Below are 6,943 nucleotides of genomic sequence, written 5' to 3'. Positions count from 1 at the left end.
CTAGCTTCTCCCTTCCTTAGATGGCTTGCCAGGCATCTCTAGGAAAATCACAGAGTAATTAGTCCAGTTGCCCGTTTTGTAGAAGGGAAATTTAAAGTCAGATCAGTGAAATGTTGCTGCATAGCCAAACATACCTCTAACAGCCAGGAAGTTTTTGGGGTAGTGCAGAATTGGGCAGCTGGAGTCTCTGGGAGCTTTGGAAACCCTCAGAAACTGAGGGCTGCTATCATCAGTTCTGTCTGGAACAGAGTACTGCAGTGTCTGTCACCTGAGAGATGCTCTTGGTTTAATTGCCAGTAGGGGGTGGTGTGTTGATTTGGACAGCAGTGACGCTGAGGAATCTAGGGCCATACTCAAGTTCCAAGTAGTGAGGTCGAGAGAGGCAGGTAGCTGCCCACTCAGGATGGAGGTGTGGGACCCTACAAAACCATCTCCAAGGAAAGAGACTACCCTTAGGTCAGTAGGCGTGGTCAAGGACATCCTCAGTTGGCTCCACCCAAGGAGCTCAGCCAGGTACTCTTAACATCTGTGTCAGGAAGAAACAAGTGAATCTTCTTTTTTCCCTTCCTTCTGTGAGTCACTTAACCAAGAAGTGAGTGGTGAGCACCTACAAGGTACCTTTGCTTGAGTTCTTGAGAGGTTAAGCTAATCAGTGACCTAGGGGTTACTAAGAAATGTTGGAGTTTGACTCCTATGTAGGGCTTTAGCCAATGGAAGTTGTAGTTTGAGCCTTTGTTCTGACTGATCTCGCAAGTGCATGCCATGGTCTAGAAAGAGGAGTCCAGCTGAGGCGGTTCTTTGTGGAGAATAGGAAATAGTGGAGCTTCCGGCCCCCAACAAACCCGAAGGAACGGAGCCAACCTTTGGGATCCAGAGTAGGTGAGCAACCGGGTGTGGTGGCGCACGCCTTTAATCCCAGCACTCGGGAGGCAGAGGCAGGTGAGTCGCTGTGAGTTCGAGGCCAGCCTGGTCTACAAGGCGAGTCCAGGATGGCCAAGCTTACACAGAGAAACCCTGTCTTGAAAAACCAAAAAAACAAAACAAAAGTCCACACTTGCCGGACTTAATGACCCACACCTTCAAAAAATCATCAGTAATGTGGTCTCATTTGACAAAGTCTAGATGCTGCTGTGACTGTGGGTGGCTAATGTGGGTTTTGAAGCAGCGATGGAAGAAGAGGCTGCGATGGACTGTGGATGGAATTTAATGCCCCTTGAAGGGCCAGAGAGATGGATGGATCATTGGTTAAGAGCACTAACTTTTTTCAGAGGACCGAAGTTCAGTTTTCCAGCATGTACATGGTGTTCACAACCTTCCATAACTCCTGGGGGATTTATTTCCGTTTTCTGAGCTCCATAGACAGTAGGCACACACGTGGTGCACACACATGCAGGCAAAGCATCCAAGCTCCATAATTAAGGGATCTTGGCCCATAAATTAGGGCATTGAGAGATCTTGACTCTTACCACCTTAAAATGCATAATATTTGGAACTTGACTGCTTTTAGGTTTTCTAGAAAAACTCAATTAAACCCAATGGGCAGGGTGAGGCTGAGGAAGGAGGACTGATTGAGTCCCGGAGGTCAGGGCTATGTTGCGCTATGCTCCACTGATCACCACCCTAAGTTCAGCATCGAATTGGTGGTGACTTCCTGAGAGTGAAGGACCACTAGAATCGCCTAAGGAGGGACAAGCAGGCCCATGCCGGAAACAGAGTCAGTGGTGGCTTGAATGAGAATGGCCTCCTTAGGCTCAGGTATTTGAATACTTAGTATGCTTTTGATGGAATTCCTTGAAGAGGATTAGTGGGCGTGGCTTCATTGGAGGAGGGGTGCCATTGTGGGTGGGCTTTGAGGTTTCAAAAGCCTAGCCATTCGCAGGTAGCTCTCTCTGCCTCCAACTCTATCCGGAAGTGAGCTCTCAGCTCCTGCTGTAGACCCATACCTGCTTTCCTGCCACCATGTTCCCCACCGTGATCATGGATTCAGCCTCTGCAACTGTAAGCCCCAATAAACTCTTTGTTCTGTAAGTTGTCTTGGTTGTGGAGTTTTGTCATGTCAATAGAAAAGCAACTAAGACCAGTTCAAAATGTACTTTCTGCTTGGTAGTGGGTTGTGCCTGTGAATAGTCACTATAACCCAACAGGGGCAACATAGTTAGACACCGTCTCCTAAAAAACAAAACAAAACAATGAGTTTCCTAATTTTGTTTGTTTTTTGTTTTTAATTTTTTGAGACAGGGTTTCTCTGTGTAGCCTTGGCTGTTCTCTACTTGCTTTGTAGACCAGGCTGGCCTCGAGCTCAGAAAGATCCGCCTGCTTCTGCCTCCCTGAGTGCTGGGATTAAAGGCGTGCGCCACCACGCTCGACCCTTGTTTGTTTTTCAAAACAGGGTTTCCCTGTGTAGCTCTGGTTGTCCTGAAACTCACTATTATAAACCAGACTCCTCTTTTGCTCCGAGATCTGCCTGCCTCTGCCTTCCAAATGTTGGGACCAAAGCCATTCATCACCCTGCCTGGCATGCCAATTTATTTAAATTAGCAGCAAAGGTGTTCCTACTCAGTGGAACATCATAGTATATTTTTTTATGATAGCTATTTAATTAAACAACATAATCTGGGATCACTCAGGTGTGTATGATCTATGCTTGACAGATATGTCATGTGGTGCATATTATGCCTGAGTTTAAATTACTCTGAATGAAAACTTCATATATGCGGTTTGGAGAGGATTGTTAACTTCAGTGAAAGATTTTTTTTTGAGGGGGGGGTTTAATTCCTAGAGCCTCGTGTATACTATAAACACACTGTGTTAGACCCCTAGCCCCTTTATTTTCAGACAAGAGTCATGTAACCCAGGCTAGCTCTCTACTGGCTGTATAGCTGCCCATGACTTGAACTTGTAACTGTTCTGCCTCTGCTTGTTGAGTGGTTGATTTCATGGAACATGTATCAGGTTTTCCTTGATGTTGGGAATGGGACACCAGGTGTCTGCCTCTTGGGAAACACTGCTGAGTTACATCTCCAGCCCCAGCTTTAAGGGAAAGCTTTGGCATATGTTAAGGTTCATGCTGAACACCAGGCTGACCTTGAACTCTAGGCAGTTCCTCCTCAGCCTCCAGAGTGCTGCTAGGTTGGAGTCACTATACCTTTTTGTTTGTTTGTTTGTTTGTTTGTTTGTTTGTTTGTTTTTTGAGACAGGGTTTCTCTGTGTGGCCTTGGCTGTCCTGGACTCGCTTTATAGACCAGCCTGGCCTCTGCCTCCTAGCGTACTGGGATTACAGATATGTGCCACTATGCCCAGCTAAGATGAACAATTCTTGAGGTCACAAGTATTTTATTCAGAGAGAAAGGTACATTGGTTTTGTATGAGTTGTGTGTGGTGTATGCACCAAGCAAAATGTCCTAGCTTGTTTTTACTGTTCCCTACCCTATTGCTTTAAGACTGGGTCTCTTGTTAGACCGGACGCTCGCTGTGTCAGCCTGGCTGGAGGGCTGGCTATTGGGTTCTCAGGGTCTGCCTGTCTCCATTCTGCCGATGGTGATGGAGTTAGAGGAGCCTGTGGTGAGTGCTGGAGATTTGAACTCAGTTCCTTATGCTTGTACAAGCTACCTCACCGTCATCCCTATTTTTATTTTTGTTTTTTGTTTTTTTGAGGCAGGGTTTCTCTGTGTGGCCTTAGCTGTCCTGGACTCACTTTGTAGACCAGGCTGGCCTGGAACTCACAGCTATCTGTCTGCCTCTGCGTCCCAAATACTGGGATTAGAGGTGTGTGCCAACATGCCTGGCCTGTTTTTGTTTGGATAGGATATCAGGACCTTGAATCTTTTGTGTAATTGGGGAGGACCTTGAATATATATTTTTTAAATTTTTCTTGGGCTGGAGCAATGGTTGAACTAGTGGCATGCCCCTTTAATCTCAGCACTCAGGAGGCAGAGGTTGTCAGATCTCAGTGAGTTTGAAACCAACTTGGTCTACATAGTACCAGGACAGTCAGAACTAAGTTGAGAGGCCCTTTCTCTTAAAAAAAAAAAAAAAAAAAGACTGGCTGCTATTCCAGAGGAACTGGGTTTGATTCCCAATATCACTCAGAGGGCACAACTCACAGATGCACAGGCACGCAGGCAAAATACCCATGTGTGCGCACACACACACAATCAGTCAATCAATCTATGTATCTTTAAAAAGTTGTTTGTTTTGTTTTTTGGATACAGGGTTTCTCTGTGTAGCCCTGGCTGTCCTAGAACTGGCTCTGAGGAGCAAGCTGGCGTTGAACTCAAAGATCCACTTGCTTCTGCCTACTTTTAGTTCTGGGACGGAAGGTATGTACCACACCACCCAGCTGGTTTGGTTTGGTTTCTGAGACAGAGCGGCTCCAACTCCTGGAGATGCTCCTGCCTCATCCTCCAGCATGCTGGAATCTCAGGTGTGAGGTGCCATGCCAGCTCTAAGTCACATTTTGTGTGTTAAGGTCTATGAAAATCACTACATAGTCACAAGAACTCTGTGACACAGGAAGCAGGTGTTCCTCCCAGGAGAGAGGGGAATGGTGCCCAGAAGGCTGAGCGACTGCAGACCAGGGTCAGCTGACTCCAGAGTCTCTGTGTTAACCTTCAGACAGGTCACTCCCAGCTCCCTTTTGTGTGTGTGTGTGTGTGTGTGTGTGTGTGTGTGTGTGTGTGTGTGTGTGTGTGTGTGATTGGTGTGCACACCTGCCATAGTACACCTGCAGTCAGAGGAGGACAACTTCTTCTGTGGATTCCAGAGGCTGAACTCAGGCTGTAAGGCTTGACCATCAAGCGCAGTCACTGACTGGACCAGCATTTCAACCCTGTTTGCTTATTTTTTGAGGCAGGCTCTCACTGTGGCTCAGGCTAGCATGGAATTCTCTATGTGACTGTAGGTGACGTTGAATGCCTGGGCCTCCTGCTCAAGTGTTCAAGTGCTGAGACCCCAGGCCTACACCATCAGGACCAGCCCTAGTTTTGTTCTCTTTGGGCTTAGGCCTTACTATGTAGCCCAGGCCGTTGACTTTGCCTGCATCCAAACTTGCCCATTTTTAGGCAGAATTTTGTCTGTGGCCCAAAGGAGGACATTTTCCCCAGTGGCTGGTTTACCACATTTGAAGCCATCTCCATAAGGAGGTTCTTTGATGATCATTATCTTCTTTGAGGTCAGTTTGATAGATTTTAATTTATACATAAACACCCATGAAGCCATTTTTTAAAAGAGGGTTTTCTTTTCTTTCTTTCTTTCTCTCTCTCTCTCTCTCTCTCTCTCTCTCTCTCTCTCTCTCTCTCTCTTTTTAGACAGGGTTTCTCTGTGTAGGCTTGGCTGTCCTGTACTCTCTTCGTAGACTAGGCTGGCTTCGAACTCACAGAGATCCTCCTGCCTCTACCTCCCAGAGTTCTGGGATTATAGGTGTTTGCCACCTTGCCTGGTATTTATTTTTTAAGATTTATTTATTTATTTATACAGTATTCTGCCTGAATGTGTGCCTACATACCAGACAAGGGCACCAGATCTCATTGTAGATGGTTGTGAGCCACCATGTGGTTGCTGGGAATTGAACTCAGGACCTTTGAAAGAACTGACAATGCTTTTAACCTCTGAGCCAACTCTCCAGCCCCCCTGGTATGTTTTTTAATCTTCAGTTTTGCATTTTTTCCTTTTTATTGAAAACTTGTGCCTTGGATGAAGAGATGGCTCAGCCACTAGAAGCACTGGGTGGGTGTTCTCGCCAGGTTCAGCTCCAGCACTTGCCTGGCCTCTCACAACCATCTGTGACTTCAGTTCTATAGGATCCTTGCCCACTTCTGATTTCCTTGGCATTGCATGCAAGGGGTACACAGACATATACAGAAGCAAAACATGCCCATGCACATGAAATGAAAATATTTTTTTCTTCTGTATTTTTATTTATTATGTATACAGCACTCTGCCAGCATATACGCCTGTAGGCCAGAAGAGGGCACCAGATCTCATTATAGATGGTTATGAGCCATCATGTGGTTGCTGGGAATTGAACTCAGAACCTTTGGAAGAGCAGACAGTACTCTTAACCTCTGAGCCATCTCTCCAGCCCCAAAATGAAAATCTTAAACAAACAATGTATACACATACACAAAAAAAGGAAACATTTCCCAGCTCCCTCCTGGAATTGGGGTTCAGTCTGAGCAGTTACAAGTCATCAGTTTGGATGGTTTGTGAATCTTCTTTTCCCTGTTTATGTACTGTGTCCAGTGACCATTTTTAAAAAATATTTTATTTAATTTTTTAATTTATGTGTGTTGGTGTTAGGGTGTCAGATCTTGGAGTCACAGACAGTTGTGAGCTGCCATGTGGTTGCTGGGGATTGAACCCTGGTCCTTTAGAAGAGCAGGCGGTGCTCTTTAACCACTGAGTCATCTCTCCAGCCCGTCCAGTGACCATTTGTAAAAGGCCTGTCTTGCTAATGTTATTTTTATATAACTGTGTTTGTTTTTCAGTTTCTCTCTTAACCTGGCTATCACACAAATCTTTTTGTTTTTTCAAGACAGGGTTTCTCTGTTTAGCCTTGGCTGTCTTAGACTCACTCTGTAGACCAGGCTGGCCTCGAACCCACAGTCATCTGCCTGCCTCTGCCTCCCAAGTGCTGGGATTAAAGGCGTGTGCCGCCACCCCCCAGCTTGACTCTTTTTATTTGTAATAAGCTTCACAACATAATGACAGAGCAGTTATTACTCTATTCTTAACCGCCTGAGCTAGTTTGTCCTCCCGGCGTACACATCCCAGAGATACTTGCACTTTGTAGCTTTCCCTGCTCCATCTCCTTCTCCTCATCTCCCTAGGGCCTCTCTCATGCCTGAATCCCCTACTTCCTCTTCTAACTCCTCCTTCCCTGGCTGGCAGGAAGTCCAGCCCTCTTCTCTCCCCTGCTCAGCTGTAAGCTGATTTATTGGGATAC

The sequence above is a fragment of the Acomys russatus genome, chromosome 3 (assembly GCF_903995435.1).
Source record: "Acomys russatus chromosome 3, mAcoRus1.1, whole genome shotgun sequence".
NCBI lineage: Eukaryota > Metazoa > Chordata > Mammalia > Rodentia > Muridae > Acomys > Acomys russatus.
This window is presented reverse-complemented; position numbering follows the sequence as displayed.